Here is an 18210-nt window from a genome sequence, read left to right on the forward strand (position 1 = left end):
ACAAAATTTGCACCAATTTATAAATTCCTCAACAGTGTCTATTTCCTAGCACCTTCAACAATACTTGGTATTATAATCTTAAGAATGGTTTGTCAATTTAATATAAAATTGTGCCATATATATATTATATATATAAATAAAATATGTATTTTATGTATTAAACTTACCTTTGAGGGGTGGCTGGGTGACTCAGTCAGTTAAGTATCTGACTCTTGATTTCAGCTCAGGTCATGATCTCAAAGTTGTGAGATCAAGCCCAGTTCAGGCTCTGTGCTGGGGGTGGAGCCTGCTTAAGATTCTCTCTCCCTCTGCCCCTCCTCATGCTGCACTCACACAAGTGCTCTCTATCTCTAAAATATTTTTTTAATTGAAACTTACCCTTTGACTTTGACTTTTTGCCTATTTTGTCTACTTATTTTTATAAGATGCCTCAGAATTTTTTGTGGAAAGGAACAAAGTGTACTACAAAGAAACAGTTTTTTTTTTTTAAGATTTATTTATTTTAGAAAAAGAGAGGGTGTGTGTGTGCATGTGAGTGGGGGTAGGGGCAGAGGGAGAGAGAGAATCTAGAGCAGAGTGCAGAGCCTGAAGGAGGGCTTGATGGGGAATGTGGGGGCTCAATCTCATGACCCCAAGATCATGAACTGAGATGAAATCAAGAGTTGATTGCTCAACCTACTGAGCCATCCAGGTGCCCCTACAAATAAACAGTTTTGAAGAGGCAATTTCCTAGTTCCAGGAGAGACAGAAATGGCAATATTTCTTGATCAATATTTTATTGATCAACAACTTCTTTGCATTTGTATGTGTCATAAATACAACTCTAATTGGCTTAAGTGAAAAAGGAATCTATTGGCTCACTGAAGAGTTTCAGGTACAGCTGGACTCAGTGTGTCAAATAAAAACATCAGGACCCTCTCCATTTCTCAGCTCTGGTAGCTTTTGCTTGCCTATATTCCCAATCAGACTCTTGCTTCATATCAGGAAGAATCCAGAAAAAAAGAATACATTGTTCCTAAGAACTTTAACAAAAGACCCAGAGAAGACTGTGATTGGCCAGCTTAGATCATGTGCTCATGCCTGAGCCAATCATGTGGCCAGGATAACAGAATTCTCTGATTGGCCAGGTTTATAGTTCCCTATCTACAGTTAGGGATGTGGTAAGTTCTACCACAGCCAAAGTAGATGGATACTGCAGATTTGGGGGCTGGGTGGTTCCCAAAGGAAGGGATGCCAGGCAGAAAAAAAAAAAAACACATGTCCATATGAACAGATTTGATGGGATTTGGCCCACCCGCAGCTCTTTCTGGGTTGTAATGAATGGTGATTTGATGTGATAGAAATAGGGTCAAGGAGCCAGGAAACCTGGAATTAGCTATACGTTTTTGCTACTACCTGTGGGAGCTCTCTGAGCTTCAGACACCTTATTTATCAAAGGGAAAGATTAATCATCACCTTACCTACCTCGGATGATTCTGGTAAGAGATTATGAATGTAAAAGTGCTTGCTGAAAATAAAATGTCATGCAAATATACCTCATATCAAATAAAAATAAAACTAGGAAATCATATGTGTTCCCCATTGTGGTTTTGTCTGAGCACCCCCTGCAGTAGTCAAATGGAAAAATCAGTGCTGTGGATCTGAGGCTTCCACCCTGCTTAAATTTGGCTCAGCCTAAGCTGTCTATTTTAATTGTGCTGGAAGTCATATTGAACTGTTGTCCTCAGGAAGCAGGAAAGGGTGGTGGCCATAATCACTGCTAAAAGTTGAAAATGGTACTGACATCACACATGCTGGTGTCCTTCTAGGAAAATTTGTATCCTGTCTGTCTTTGCCTTCCATCTAATTAACAAGTCTGTGACCTTCCCCAGCACAGGAATGACCCACAGTCCAATATGAAGCAGCAGGAAGCACCGAAGTGGATCCAGGCAGCCATGGAATTGCGATCCTGCTGAATCCCAGTTCAGGGCAGGGCCAGAGAAAGAAGCCAGGTATGGAGGCTCTCTGAGAAGCTGAGGTCTTCTGCTTGAAAAATTTGTTTGGAAATAGCCATACGCAGGCAGGGAATTATGCATGGGGCCTGTCTTTCACTCAGGAAACCTGCACTAATTGTTCTCCACCAACAACATAGACTAGTTTGTGCTTTGCATTGAACAGAAGGCAAGACTTTCACAGATACCCCTGCTCACACCTCACCAGAAGATGGAAGGAGATGGGGTGCCCAGCCAAAGGAAGTTACAACGAGCCTTAAACCAGGGAATGTTCACGTGTACAACTGTCTGCAGAGTGGTGATTTGAGAGATGTACCTACCAACTCACAAAATGCACCCCTTACCCCTTCAAGCCCACCACCACCTTACCCCTTCAAGCCCATTCATTCAAAGGTATTACAGGTATTCCCCCCAATATCTGAAAGTAGGATGTTCCTATGAAACCTTTTGTAAGAGGAAATGGTGTAAAGCGAAACAAACCGAGAAAACTCCCCAGAAATTCAATTACCATTGATAATTTTGAACATTCTCGGATCCTGAAAATATCCTATCTTGGGCTTTTCTGATACCTTAGGACACATCTAGCTAATGAATGCACAAAATAAGTCAAGATAAGCACAGTTGTTCATAAGCACATAGTTCAAGCTCTGGTGGCTTGATGCTGAGATGCTCAGGTGACTCCTGGGGGAAAGGAGTTCGGCCCAGGGAGTGCACTGCCTCACTAGTGGCTGCTGCCAAACAGATGCTGAATGCTATTTTTTATTTTGTTTTCTACCTTCATTCATAAAAGCAAACATAATCTGAATTTCCTTCAGTTAGTGAAAACGGGTCTTTTGTAAAAGTGAAGTGGCATAAAGCGAACTTTCTAAAAGCAGGGGATACCAATATCTCTGAAAAGGCCTGTTACATGTAAATATGGGGAGACAGTAGGATAGTTGAGGAAAGGACTAGCAAATCCATTAAATTATTATCTTTCAAGAACAGTAATCGGTGGGGGCCAGAATGAGAGCACCAGATATTTGAGGGAAATGAAGTCTTGAAGATAATTTTGGCCCGTCTCTGAGGCTGGGCATTATGTATTAAAAATTATTTAAAATGCATCACTGCAAACTCTCACTTCTCCACGCACTTGGTCACGTCTGACCTCATGTCTTGATTTGAACAAAGAGGACAAGACAGCAGCCTTCATCTGTCATTTTGACCACGGATTTTGCTAAATGATTGTTTATATCTTAGTGCCCCATTGGAGACTTCTGAGTTTGAGAGTCCCTGGCTGGAACTGGTTTTCGGTGCAAATCAGTAAAAATAAAATCTGAGTTTTGTTGATTTCCAGATGGCATCTGTTAACGTTACCACGGCTGCCTCAGGAACACTTTGGAGCTTATTTTGTCCTCCTAAATAAGGGCAGCTTCCCTCCATTTTGTGCTGTTTAGATTCTTCGTGGCCTGTTGTTTTGCTCTTTCTTAGCAATTCTTTTGCCTCTGATTAGTGACTAGAACTGTATTTGCTGACTGTCAAGTCACTGCTTTCATTGGCGGTGGCGCCCCCATTCAGAGAATCCGTATTACCTCATGACATATGGCACAGTGCACACTTTGAAAGCTAAGAACTGGAAAGTTTCTCTTTTGGCAACGTTTCCCCCAGTCGCCCAGGCAATTTCCACATGCAACACTTTCCATACTCATTGAGCGCAGAGATTAGAAGGTTTGAAATAAAAGACTCTCAGGTTTGTGGGGCTGGCTGGAAACAGCCATGTCCACCAGACGCCAATGTAACTGGTCGGTCCAAAGCATCATTCGATGCAGGGGAATTCAGGGGGCTCATGTCTCATCACATAGGTCGCCTTAATAGCAGATGTCCCCCTCCAACACACCCTCCCCCCAGGCTGACATTTAGCCCAGTTATAAAATCAAGCAATGAGACGGGCAGCTTTTGTAACAGTAGGACTTCTGCTACTGAAAAGGAATGCAACCAGCAATGTTGCTGAGAGAAAGACAAGAATTATCACTGGGATGGGTGTCTCTGTAGCCAGGGCAGCAGGGTAGAATCTTGGCACTGCGGCCCAATGGCAGTCACAGACAGACCTCTGGGGGGCATGCAGCAACAGGAGAGCCAAGTCAATTTATTTGGGAGTGCGCTGAGCTCTAGTCAAGCCAAAAGAGGCCAGAGCATGTATCAAACAGCCTCCACTTTACCCGAGAAGGCCATCAGAGCAACCAGGAAGACACAGGAAAGTTCGCTAAATCTCCCAGGACACCAAGGATGCATCTGAGGGCCTCCTTCTAGTAAGTCACAAGGGGCTCTTCCCCTGTGACTCAGACGCTATCTTAGGGTGAGATGGAGGAGGAGAATATTTGCATGAAAGACTGAACTCTACTCAAAGGAGACTGTTTAAATTATTGAAGCTTTAAACTAAGTTAGACAGTTAGTTACTTTTTCCTCCTTCTAACCAGTGGGGGTGAGGAGGACTGAGGAGGAAGGCTAGCAAAGTTACAGACAAAATAAAGTCATTGTACTTTCTCTCCACAGCCCTGCTGCAGTGTGGATTGATTCTGTCATCCTGCAACAGGAAAAGCAGGTCTGACCCCTCTGTTCCTTGGCTCCTGTTCCTACACCCTCACCGGGAAACAGAACCCTCTGGGCTTTTGCTCTCTCCCAGATCTTCCCTGTTGATGACTGGCCGTGATATCACTCAGTCCACTGCCAGAGATTTGGGCTCTTGGGCTCTTCTGTCCCTCACTTGCACTTGCTGCGATTTGCTCACACATTTGGTGTTTGCTTATTTCCCCTCTGCACATTCTCTTCCCAAATCTTGTCCCTTGGGGAGTTCTTTGGTCTCTTCCACTGTTCCAAGGGGGCAGGGCCAGACCTACAACTCAGACTGACCCCACAGTCATGAACGTGAATGCAGAGAGAAATCCTCGAGAAGTGTCACAAAGCTACAGGCAGACGGACGAATGGCAGGCTCTTTTAGGACATCTCAGTTAGAAAGGGTATTTAAAATTAAGCCAACAAGAGGGGCACCTGGGTGGCTCAGTGGTTGAGCATCTGCCTTTGGCTCAGGTTATGATCCCAGGGTCCTGGGATGGAGTCCCACATTGGGCTCCCTGCAGGGAGCCTGCTTTTCCTTCTGCCTGTGTCTCTGCCTCTCTCTGTGTGTCTCTCATGGATAAATAAATAAATAAATATATAAATAAAAATCTTAAAAAAAAATAAGCCAACACTAGACCTAGAATTAAGGCCATGAAAAGAAGAAAAACCTATTATGTTTCTAAAGATTCGCTGCTAAGGACAGTGGCCCCTCCTTAACCACATCTCCAGTACTCTATCCCTCCCTGGCATACTGTGCTTCCTTTCTTTTTGCACATTTTGTTCCTAAGGACTCTTAATAAAAATAGTAACAATAGCGAACACTTACTGAGCACTTACTATGCGCGGGCTCTGTGTTAAGTGCTTGTCACATGAAGCCACATAATATCATCTGAGGTTGAAAAAATACTTAGGATTGAAAAATAAGCAGAGGAAACTGTGGTGGGGGGTGTGGGAAGGCAGACGGAAGTTGCTGGGTTGGAATATGAGCAAGACACATACTCACACACAATGATGCTGGACTCTCCTCCTTTCTAGCTAATTTCCAGACTTTTCTATCTCCTTTGTTGCCAAAATCCTCCACATTGTGGCCGACACTCAATGCCTCCATCTCCTATTCCCTTAACCGCTGACTTCCGCCCCCACAATTCTATTGAAACTTCTCTTGTCAAGGTCACTATGACTTTCTTCTGGCCAAATACAATGGTTTTTTTCCTTAGCCCTCATCCTTTCTGACCCCATGGTAAAATTTAATATTGTTAGTTACCCACCTCCTGCACAGGCTTCCTTACCTTCTTCTTTCCTGCTTGCTCCTTTGCTGGAGCAAATCTGATGATGCAGATTCTGCAAGGGCTCCTTTCACTTAGACATCCCCCTGGCTCCTGGATTCAACTAGCAGATATCTGTGTGACTCCCAAATTTACCTTTCCAGCCCAGACCCTGTCTCGATGCTGCTGGGTGCTCTTTTTTTTTTTTTTTTTTTAAGATTTTATTTATTTATTCATGAGAGACACAGAGAGAGAGGCAGAGACATAGGCAGAGACATAGGCAGAGGGAGAATCAGGCTCCCTGTGAGGAGGCTCACAGGGAGGAGCCTGATGTAGAACTCTATCCCAGGACCCCGGATCACGACCTGAGCCAAAGGCAGACGCTCAACCACTGAGCCACCCAGATGCACCCTCCTGAATACTCCTATGGTTACCCCACACCCTCCATGTCCCTCGAATCAGTTTCTCTTCCAAACATACCCATTTCCAAGTCTGTCTAAGGCAAATACAAGCCCAAATCTTACTCTTCCCCCATTTCCATTCTGCACACCCAGACCACTTTGCTGCTGCTTCTAAACACCTCTCCCTCTGACCCTCTCTCCCTCTCCCTCCGCTTGCCTAGTTCAGACTCCTCTCACCTCACACCCTCTTCTTACAGGGGCCTTCTAGCTTTTATCAGAGCTTCTACCTCTCCTCACCCCATTATTTTCCTAAAACATTTCATTGAAAAGGAGTTTTTGTTGTGGCACTTGGCTCAGTGAGTAGAGCATACAACTCCATCTCCCCACATTAAGTGTAGAGATAGCCTTTTTAAAAAGTAGTGTTTGGGGGGCACTCAGGTGATTCAGTTGGGTGAACATCAGCCTTCGGCTCAGCTTATGATCTAGAGTTCTGGGATCAAGCCCTACTTCAGGCTCCCTGCTCAGAGGGAAGTCTGCTTCTCCCTCTCCCTCTGCCTGCAGCTCCCCCTGCTTGTGCTCTCTCTCTCCCTCTCAATCAAATAAATAAGAATAAAATCTATTTAAAAAATAAAAGGCAGTTTTTGTTAACACCTTTAAAATAATCTTTGATCTAGAGATTCTACTTGTAGAAATCTACCCTAAGGATAGGGCGCCTGGATGGCTCAGTTGGTTGGGTGTCTGACTCTTGATTTCAACTGGGGTCATGGTCTCAGTGTCCTGAGATCCAGCCCTGCTTCTGGCTCCATGCTCAACAGGGAGTCTGCTGGAGATTCTCTCTCCCTCTCTGCCTCTCCTCCACTCGCCTGTGTGCACTTTCTCTCTCAAATAAATAAATCTTTTTTAAAAAAGATTTTATTTGTTTATTCATGAGAGACACAGAAAGAGAGAAGCAGAGACACAGGCAGAGGGAGAAGTAGGCTCCCTGTGGGAGCTCCATGTGGAACTTGATCCCAGGACCCTGGGATCACGACCTGAGCCAAAGGCAGACGCTCAACCACTAAGCCACCCAGGCACCCCTAAAATAAATAAATTTTTTTTAAGATTTTATTTATTTATTCATGAGAGACACAGAGAGAGAGAGAGAGAGGCAGAGACACAGGCAGAGGGAGAAGCAGGCTCCACGTACGGAGCCCAACATGGAACTCGATCCTGGGTCTCCAGGATCATGCCCGGGGCTGAAGGTGGCACTAAACCGCTGAGCCACCCGGGCTGCCCTAAATCTTTTTTTTTTTTTTTTTAAAAAGGACCATGCTACTCTTGATCTCAGGGTCATGAGTTAGAGCCTCATACTGGGTTGTAAAGATTACTTAAATAAATAAACCTAAAAAAAAAAGAATCTTACTTAGAATGGATATTGGATGTTATGGAGAAACGTTCACCCTATATTGTTAAATGAAAAATGCAGGCTACAAACCGGGATATACACCATGACACCCATCTCAACCCACTCTCCTCCTTGCTCATTACATCTTAAAAACATTCCTTTTCTTCAGTTCTAGTAAGCTCTTTCCTTCCCCAGTGCCTTTGCACATGTCAGGAAAAAACACAAAAGCCTTTGAAAGGAGAGAAAAAGAATTCGTGGGTGTCCTGACTAGCTTACCTATCCTGGTTATCTCCCTCTTTCATTTTCTGTGAGGCTAGTTTATAAGTCTGAAAGCTGTAGATAACTGAGAGTAGTGTGAATGATTATTTCCATGTGCTAGTAAATTCTGTCCAGGGGAGGGGCAACTGATTTCCTTCACCCAACTTGGCATCTATGTATATATATCCTTGGCATTCTCCTATGAAACATCTGTAACATCTTAATGGTTATCTCATTAATTGAGTTAAAAGAAACAACTTTTGGCATACGTTCATTTTATATTTGTATGATTTACCTTTTTATTTATTTATTTATTTTATTTTTAAGAGATTTTATTTTTTTTTTATTTGAGAGAGAGAGCACACACATTAGTACGGGGAACAGGGGAGAGAGAGAGGGAGAAGTATCAGCAGGGAGCCTGATACAGGGCTCCATCCCAGGACCCATCCCAGGACACAGAGATCATGACCTGAGCGGAAGGCAGACACCTAAGTAACTGAGCCACCTGGGTGTGCCTCATTTACCTTTTTAAAAACTCTATTCCCTAACACATACCTGCCTCTTATACTCTCTCTCGTCTCTTCACCTGTCCAACCCCTACCCACTCTTCAGTCCTAGTGTAAAGGTCATAGCCCCAGAAAAGCCTCCCTATTCAAGTTCGGGTCTTCCATTATTCTCTTCTGTATCCATGCCTTCCTAGTGCTTGTTACAAGTGTATAATTATATATTCTGTACGTTTACATATGACTGGGAGTCAAATTATCTGTGATTTAAATTTTCTTCTTTATATTTTTCTTTATTTTACAAATTTTCCATAATGAATATGTACACTTTTATAATTTTTAAAATGTTATCTTTAATCACTACTTTCAAAAGAAAAAAAAGAACCACAGCATATTTACTGTCAATTGCCTCTTGCATCTCCAGTGAAGTCTCCCTACTCCAGCTCCTCTTGCCCACCCAGGTTGCTCCCTTACACAAACCCCTGCTGCAATCATATTCTGTTCTACACAATCATACTTACTAGAGCATTCAGTAACAATATAATGAGAAACTAATGGTGTACAGCAGTTCTAGAAGCCGCACACACACACGTGTGTGTGTGTGTGCATGTGTGTGTGATGAGACTCTAAGAAAGGTAAATTGTGCTTCCTACTCTGGAGGGGTTTATAAGTCACAGGGTAAGACAGGACAAATTAAATCACAATGTGAGATATTCTTTAATGAAGTCCCAAGCTCAACCTAAATGTTTAGGCTCGAGCTCACTGAGGGCAGGATGATCACATGGCCTTCTATTATGCTCTTGGCCTTGCATGTTTGCTAGCCTTGTGTGTTGAACTAGAACTCGGCCTCACAGAAGCCAGGACTGTTTTGGCTTCTTTAACATGACCCACAGGACTGAACACAGCCCAGACACATGGCAGAGGCTCTTGTTCACGGGCTCATCTGTTGTCCATGATGACTGGCTGGGTCAAGTTGTTGCACTTAGCTTATCTGGGAAATGGAAGTTTCATGGATACAGCAGCCCAGAGTCCAGACAACAAGAGTGTCTCCAGGAAGGGGGGCCTTTGCTGAAGCAGAAGCTGGAAGCCAATCACCTTCCCACATGTGGGTGGGATCCTTATTCTCTAGTCTAGTCATGAGGGTGTCAACTGTTGGAAAACAACTTGCTTACGACTCTAGTTCGGAACATTCAGGGCAGGGCTCTGCCATCATGCTGTTTTTTTACATCATGTAGAACATGAGTCTTCTTGGGGGCCTTCCTGAAAATGTCTCCACTCTCCACAGTGGAACTGCTGGTAGGGAGACAACCCTGGCCACTTGCATGCTGGCGTTTGCAGAATAGCCTGTGACAGAATCAACGGACATGGGGGTTAGGGATTGAAGAGAGGGTTACTTTTTCATCATAGTGGTCAACATGTTGCATGCCCTGCTTCTCCCAGGAAGCCTTTAGAAACTGGCTTTAAAATGTTTCTTAACCTTTGACTTCAAACTAGTTTGCTACCTCCTACATCCTTCCTCACCCTCCCACCCTCCCCGCCCTTAAGCTCCCCGTCTGCACAATCTGACCTTCCTTGTGAAATAAGACACCAACCCTGTAGTAGCTCTCTCTTTTTCTCCCTCAGTTTTTCGAGGCATCCCATCCCTTAAGACTGACCTCAAAGGAGTCTTATATCATTCCCCAAATTCCCTCCGATGCTGCTTTCAGCAAAGAGTCCTGGGGAGGGTGGATCAGGATCTAAACCGGTGTGGCAGTGATTCTGGTCGGGATGGGCGCCGCCCGTCAGGATGCTGGGCAGGGAAGACAGAGGGGCTGGGTGGTGGCCGGGAAGGGCGGCCAGGGTCCTGAGGAGCAGACTCCGAGGTGCAGTCGGAGAGTCAGTGCCCTCGCTGTCTCTGGAACACTGGGGGGTCGTCTCTTCCTGAATGTGAAAATCTGGAGTCCCACAGACGCAGCCAGATGTGGGCCGGAGTGCCAGGGCAATTGTACTCCCCACTCACAGAGCAGCCTTTCATCTGAGTCCAGGAAAGGATAAAAAATTGTCATGTAAGTCCTGCAACTTGGCTGCGACGATTTCCACGCATGCATGGGGGCCGCATTGGTCTGCCTCTCCCGGCGGATCCTTGGCTCTCAGAGCCGTTTGGCGCGGGCAGCGCTGGTGGCTCCCTGTGGGCCTCCCTGCGGGTCGGCTCCGGGCCTGTGTCCCCAAGCCTGATTAGCGCAGCCCGGCTTGGCCCAAAGACGCCTGGGGGGGGATTTGAGTCGTTCTAACAGTCTAATTGACTGATCACTTTTATTTCGCCTGTGCTGTTGACTTCCTGTTTACTGCTCCTTCCAGCTTAGACGAAGCCATTTGCAGCCACATGATGTTTTAAGGTTCCCTTCATTCAGCGAGAGCCAAGAGACAAAACTGCAGTCCCCCTGACAAAACAAAAGAGGCAATGGCTCCAGAGAGCAGGCTCTGGGGACCGGCTGAGTCCTGCGTTGCGGGGGTGGCAGCCGACCACTTTGCCCTGCGATGTGATGATTGCCAGTCATTATGCCTGTCTGGTAGAGGGGGAGGCCGAGTGAGAAACAACAACAGTCAAAGGGAGATCAGTGACTCCCGGGGACTAAAGAACCGTGCAGACAAAACAACCACCACCACCACCACCCAAATCCCCTGCGCTCGGTTTAGAGTTCATAGCCAGGAGGATAAACACCACTTAATTTGCCTCTGATTGCCATTTGGAGATGATAAAAATTTAACTGTTGCTGGAAGAAAAGTTTCCACGGAAATCGCAAGATCCTCCATTGAGAACATTTGTGAATTCCTCCTCAGCCGTCTCCTGAACCTCAGCTCACAACTGAACTCTGGAACATCTACTCCACAGGCAGCTTGGGTTTGGTGTTTTACAACAAGGCCGGGATTCTCCAACCAGGGTGATTTCACCCCTCCCTTCCCCCCAGGACATTTGGTGAAGTCCATAGACATTTTGGGTTGTCACAACAGTGTGTGTGTATGTGTGTGTGTGTGTGTCGGGGAGAGGGCTGTGAGTACTATTGGTGACTAGTGTGCAGAGGTCCAGGATGCAGTTAAGCATTCTATGATGCCCAGGACAGGCCCTCCACAACAAAACATTTGTGTACATTGAGAAACACCAGCAATAAGGTATCTGAAAAGCAGAAAGGAACAGAGATGTATTTGCTCTACATTCTAACTTTCTACCTGGACAAAGATGGGGTACAGGCAGGGAATCCATCCTTTCTGGAAACACAGAGCTGACATCTACAGAGCTGGTGTTACAGGCTTCATGTGATCAGAATGTCTTGTGGGCCTTCTGGAATCTGCGTGAAGGTGAAGATGAAGGTGTGGGCTCTCATCACCACCTTCTAGGGTCTGACCAAGTCGGGGAGGCATCCACGCGTGTGCAGCCACTGCCCCCTAGGGGAAGACACGCGCCCTCGGCGTGGGTTTCTGTTTCCAAGGCGGCCACCAGCTCTCAGCCCCCTTCTTCCTTCTAGCAGTATACAGGAAAAAACCCTCATTTTCTGGTTAGGAGTGATGGTTTCAAGCCCCAATTCTTACACTGGGTTAGAGGCCAAGCCTCTAACCTCTCTTAGCCCCATTCACCATCTTGGGACGTCCCAGGAAGCATTAAAGCATTACAAAAATAAATGAACCCGGCTGCTGTCCCTACAGAATTATAAAGTCAGAGGTGTTCAACTACCAACCAAATAGTTATGGAAGGCCTGTCATATGCCACGCTCTCTTATAATTGCTGAGTATATAAAGTAGACACTACAAAGTCCATTTTGGGGGGGGGGAGATAATAAACAATCAGCAAATAAGATAAGATGTGATTTCCCAGAGTGTTCATTGCTAGAGGATGGCTGAGGTGGGAGGAGGCCACCCCTGCAGTCAGCCAGGACAGTCAGGGAAGGCCTTTCTGTGGCTGAGACCTAGTAGGAAGTGACCTTATGAACAGCCCTACCCTTAGACTAAGGCTGCAGGGGTCCCTGCCCAGGGCCCCCTGAATTGGACCACACTGATCGTTCTCCTTACTTAACACTGGATCCCAGCGACATGCTTTTCCACCTCTGCTCCTACATACAAACTAGTACAGAGAGGATGGGCATGCAGAAATGCTTAGGTAAGAGAAAGGACAAATTAATTAATGTGTTAAACCCTGCTTCTCTGATAGCATCAATGCAATAGATTGTTGCGCAAAGAGTCATTTCCCCGGGGTGGCTAGGTGGCACATTTCCTTGAGCGACTTACTCTTGGCTCAGGTGCTGATCTCAGGGTCCTGGGATCAAGTCCTATGTGGTGCTCTGCGTTCACTGTAGAGTTGGTTTTAGATTATCTTTCTCTCTCTCCCTATGCCCATCCCATTCATGCTGTCTCCTTCTCACTATAAAATAAGTTTTTAAAATCTTTTTTAAAAAAGGAATTGTTTTCCAGAGAGTTTCTGAGTGTTTTTGTTTTATTTTATTTTATTTTGCTTTTTGTGTTTGGGAGACGCTCATAGATTACAGCAGTATTTGCAACATTTGCACTTGGTTTGGGAGGAACATTTTACAAAGTTAAATAATTTATATTTCTCTTAAATTCATATATGTTTGTCTAGATGCAAGATGCTTGAAGCGTACCAATTCTTTACCCTAACAACCCCATGGACATTGAACACTAATAATGAGAATCATATTTTAATAAGAATATTTAATATAATTTATTAAATTTTCCAAAAAACTTCAGCTCTATTTAAATAATTCTAATTTTAAAATTTCACACTCACTAATTATAACATGCATTTGTTTACTTTAAAATAATTTTGCATGTTGGAAAAAAGGAACTTTTGGAAAGCATATGGGAAAATCATTTTAATTTTTAATTGTTTATATTGTACCTTCAGCTACAGTTCTTTTTCATACTTTTTTTTTAAGATTTTATTTATCTGAGAGAAAGTGAACATGTGAGAGAGAGAATACAAGCAGGGGGAGGGGCAAAGGGAGAGGGAGAAGAAGACCCCACTGAATAGGGAGCCTGATAACTTGGGACTTGATCCCAGGACCCTGAGATCATGACCTGAGCTCAAGGAAGACTGAGCCACCCAGGCACCCCTCAGCTGTGTCTTTAATGATAATATATTCAAGTTTTGTACACTTTGAGAATAACATTTAAAAAATCTTTTATATCATTCATCTCAATTGAACAGAAATTATTTGAAAATGATTACATTAGTGATTTCACTTAAATGAAAGCAAAGAGTGAATTTCTATGGAATAAATATGTAACAAGTTATGAATAACGTATGTCTCTACTTTGTTACAATATCACCAACCAGCCAACAGAACACTCAAATATGAGAATAATAATTACATTCAATTGTCATGTATAGTTTGCTAATTTATAGTCATAAAAACCATAAGCTTACACATATTTTTCAATTTCATCATTATGAAGGCATTTGTCATGGTTAAGAGGAGAGAACATATCCTACCTAACAGTTCTTAGTGGTATGGGGGCCCCTATTTGTGCCCTTACCCTGGGCCCCAATCATGCCAGGGCTGGGCCTATGTATGAAGATCTGGGGGAAGAGGCAGTAACAGGTTCAAAGGCCCTGAAACAGTGAATGTTTGGCATGTTGGAGGGATATGAAGGTCAGCGTGGCTGCAGCCTGGAAGGTAAGGTTGGAGAGGTGGGCAGGGACTTCAGATCCTCCCCTAGTGGCAGTGAGAAACCATTGGAGATGAAGATGGTTCTGGCAGCCATAAAAGAGAATGATGTCCAGGGAGCACAAGAATAGAGGCGGGCACCCAACTGGGAAGCTGAAGCTTTAGTCCCAGCAAGATGACAGTGATTTTGGCCTGAGTTCTCACAGTGAGAAGTGGTCAGACCAGGGCTATGTTTACAAATGGATTGCGTGTTAAAGATGAGGGAGGGAGAGAATGATTTCCAGGGCTTTGGTTTGAGCAGCTGGTGTGTGATGGCGGGAAGCCCAGTGAGGAGCATGGGAAGGTGGAGAATACCTTGTATCTGGGACAGAAGTTCTGCTTTTGTAGAAGTGCTTGCATTACTGATAACTAACCAAGTTGGAGAAATTTTACTAGCGTACCTTCTTACACTCTGTCCACAAGTCTCACACTGGGGGTTATTAGCCAGCTGCCATCAGAGCTGTCCCATTCTAGTTGCCCATCAACCACCGCCGCAAGGTTTTGACAGGATAGCTGAGGTGTCACCACTAAATTTCTATCGGCCTCAAAATTCTCTGATTTTAAGGTAACAAAAGGGAGACCCAGAAATCTTTGAATTTTAAAAGACTTTTTAAAGATAGAAGAGGAGGGATCCCTGGGTGGCGCAGCGGTTTGGCGCCTGCCTTTGGCCCAGGGCACGATCCTGGAGACCCGGGATCGAATCCCACGTCGGGCTCCCTGCATGGAGCCTGCTTCTCCCTCTGCCTGTGTCTCTGCCTCTCTGTCTCTCTCTCTCTGTGTGACTATCATGAATAAATAAATAAAATCTTTAAAAAAAAAAAAAAAAATAAAGATAGAAGAGGAATCCATCTGTAATGATAGAAACGTTGGCATGGCACTGCTCCAGTTGTCCACCACCCACCTTGCTAGCTAGCATCCTGACCCCCGATTCTTGTCTCCACACATACTTGGGGCACATTTACATCTGTGTCTTGTTTTCAGAATGAGCACATAGGAGGTGCTCAAATGTATCTTTGTCATATGAATGAGTGATATGAATGCATCAGTAGGGATTATGTGCTGTGTTTCCTCCCGAGCTTTCTCTTATTTGCCAGACCCCAAATCTGATTGGCTTGGGTGCCAAGGAGGAGAGTCCTGGAGGACCCTTCACAACGTTGTGCTTTAGTGCTTTAGACACCTCCTTTCATCCCCACAGCACCCTTGCAATCAGTATTGCAGATCTATGAGCTCTTACCCAAAAGCCAGGTATGCTGCAGGATTCCGATTGTTTTCGGATTTTAGGAAGCTAACTCTGCATATTATACCTTTTATTATATCACACCCCCGGTGGGCAGGGAGGGGGGCACTTTGTAATTAAACAGAGAAACCCTTTTGCAGCGAAATGTAAGAATATTTACACTAAGTAGGAAAATATATAATAACTTCAGGTCACTTTAGGTCAGGTCTTGCTGCCAAGTGAGTTATGAAATGCTTCTGGTTTTCTGAGTGTGGGAGTTTGGAAACGTGGACAAGAGATTCTGGACCTGGGAAACCCTCACTTTTTGGATGAGGTAGCTGAGGTCCAGAGAGACGAAATAGCGTGCCCAAGATCACACTGTACTAAGTAAGGCAAAGAGTCCGGATTAGGATACGGCTGCTCTTTCTATGGCATAATTCCGGGCTGTCCTGTCTGCCGCTCACTGGAACGGAGTAAATGGCAGCCACTCTTGGGGTTTAGCTCCAATACTGAAGACCAAGTTTGGGAAGAGTTTTCTTTCTGGAACAGCAAGCAATACCTCCATCTACTGGACAGATGCAAGAATGACATCTGACCCACTGGGAAAAATGAAGTTTCTTGGACTGGTCATGGATTCTAAAGAAGAGCAGCTGAATTGTCTTTCTCTTCTCTATCCATGCATATCATATTTTAGGGAAAGAAAGCTGCTTCTACATTACCCCTACATATTCCATCCTTTAAAATAAAACAACAGGGGCGCTTAAGAGGCTCAGTCGGTTAAGTGTCAGACTTTTGATTTCAGCCCAGGTCTTGATCTCAAGATCATAAGTTCAAGTTTGGCTTTGGAACTGGGTGTGGCATCTGCTTAAGAAAAAAATTCTAAAATTCCAAAACAAAATAAAACAACAACAGCAATAATAATGAAACCTCTTCCACAACTCGCCAGGAATTCTAGAGTGAAAGTACCAGTGTCCATTCTCAATACTTCCAGAACATCGCTTCTAAAACATGACATTCTCTTGCTTCAAACTTTTCGGTGGCTTCCATCGATTATGGAAGTGATTCCACAGGTCTTCTTGTTACCACACCTGCCATTCTAGCCATTCCCCACACCGTTCACTCATTGTCTCAATGGGGTCCTTATAATATCTGTATTTCCCATTATAACACCTGGAACTGCCAACATTTATTTGTTTGCTTGCTTCCTCTGCCAGACTTTTGGTTTCTGCACCTTTAAGGGTACCCAGAATAAGTAGAAGTTTGATCATTTTTGAGAGATGAAAAATCCGAGTGAAGTTATTACAATAGCTTAAGGTAATCAAACATTTATTAATTAAATGCGCACACAGTAATCAGACAGTAATTTTTTCCTAAGTTTCAGGATAATCACACTTTTAAAATCCTTTTCCCAAATATGAATTTTGGCAGAGGACAGAATGGGAAAAGCTTGGGAACATTGGTTTTCTTAAGGAAAGCAGATTGTCGAAGAATCAAAATATGCAAAATAATTTGCTCCTGTAAGAAATGATTCTTTCCTTGAGTCTCCAGTATCATATTTTTCTTTTCTGAGTGTCTTGGGTTTCTCAAAATAAAACCTCAAAATGAATTAGCCAAGGAAATAAGAAACTGGACTTGGAATACAGTGGAATACAGCACTTTGCAGGGTCGGGTAGGTTACAAAATAAAACAGATACAGTTACTTTTTTTCCAGGTACGTGTATTGTTTTGCAATAGCTTTATTTAGATATCATTCATGGACCGTAAATTCACCTATTTAGAATATACAATTCAATGGTTTTTAATATATTCACAAAGTTGTGCAACCGCTGCCACCATTAATTTTAGAACATTCTCCTCAGCCCCTAAAGAAACCCTGTAGTTTTTAAAAAGATTTTATCTATTTGAGAGATAGTGAGTGAGAGGGAGAAAGTGCACACGTGAGGGGCAGAGGCAGAGGGAGAGGAAGAAGCAGACTCTCCGCTGAGCAGGGAGCCCAACGCGAGACTCAATCCTGGGACTCTCAGATCATGACCTGAGGCAAAGGCAGATGTTTAACCAACTGAGTCACCTAGGCACCCCAAAACCCTGTGGTTTTAACTATCAACCCCAGCAACACCACCTCCCCAGCCTTTGGCAACCACTTATTTACTCTCTGTTTCTTAAGATTTACCCATTCTGTATAGGTCACCTAACTGAAATCATATCCTATGTGGTGTTTTATGTCTGGTTGCTTTTGCTTAGCCTAGTATATTCAGAGTTCACCCAGGCCGTAGCATGTGTCAGGACTTATTTCTTTTTATGAATATTATTCTATTGTTATAGCTATATCAACTTTGTTTATCCACTCATTAGTTAAACATTTGGGTCATTTCCATCAGCAGCTATAATGCATACTGCTGATGTAAGTACTCGTGTACAGATTTCTGTGTGGACACGTTTTCATTTCTCTCCGGTATATACCTAGGAGTAGAATTGTTGCATCCAATGTTACAGATATGTCTCTTTCCTCCCCCTACTAGATTACAAACAACCCCAGGGCAGAGTTTGAGGCATTTGTCTCCTGGCCCAGACTATGTACATAGACATTCATTAAATGTTCATTGCCTGGAATGAATAAGTGGATGATATTTGCAGTTCTAACATGGAGCATGGGGATTTGGACGACTGGACAGACAGCATGAATAAAATGAATCTTTTCAAAAAACTCAAATCATGAAAATTCTTCTTTTTTTTAATTACAGGCAATCTTGACAATGACAAGTAGAATTGCAAAATATACTTCTCAGAACCCCAGCATCCCTTCTATAAAATGAGAGAAACTGAATCTTATGGAGTTGTTGTCTTAAAATTGTTTTCCATCTGAGGAGACCTCAAATGGCTGGCACCCAACCTAACACTATATAG

At 43.9% G+C, this 18210-nt stretch overlaps 1 long non-coding RNA gene across 1 annotated transcript; it reads left to right on the forward strand.

Annotated features, from left to right (window-relative positions):
- Positions 1-1154: 1154 nt before the first annotated feature.
- On the forward strand, positions 1155-18120 carry LOC144284013 (uncharacterized). The gene is made up of 4 exons (XR_013352495.1): positions 1155-1478; positions 1872-1991; positions 4521-4569; positions 18048-18120. It is a non-coding gene; the product is annotated as an uncharacterized LOC144284013 (long non-coding RNA).
- Positions 18121-18210: the final 90 nt, after the last annotated feature.

Source organism: Canis aureus, chromosome 15 (assembly GCF_053574225.1).
Source record: "Canis aureus isolate CA01 chromosome 15, VMU_Caureus_v.1.0, whole genome shotgun sequence".
NCBI classification, from domain to species: Eukaryota; Metazoa; Chordata; class Mammalia; order Carnivora; family Canidae; genus Canis; species Canis aureus.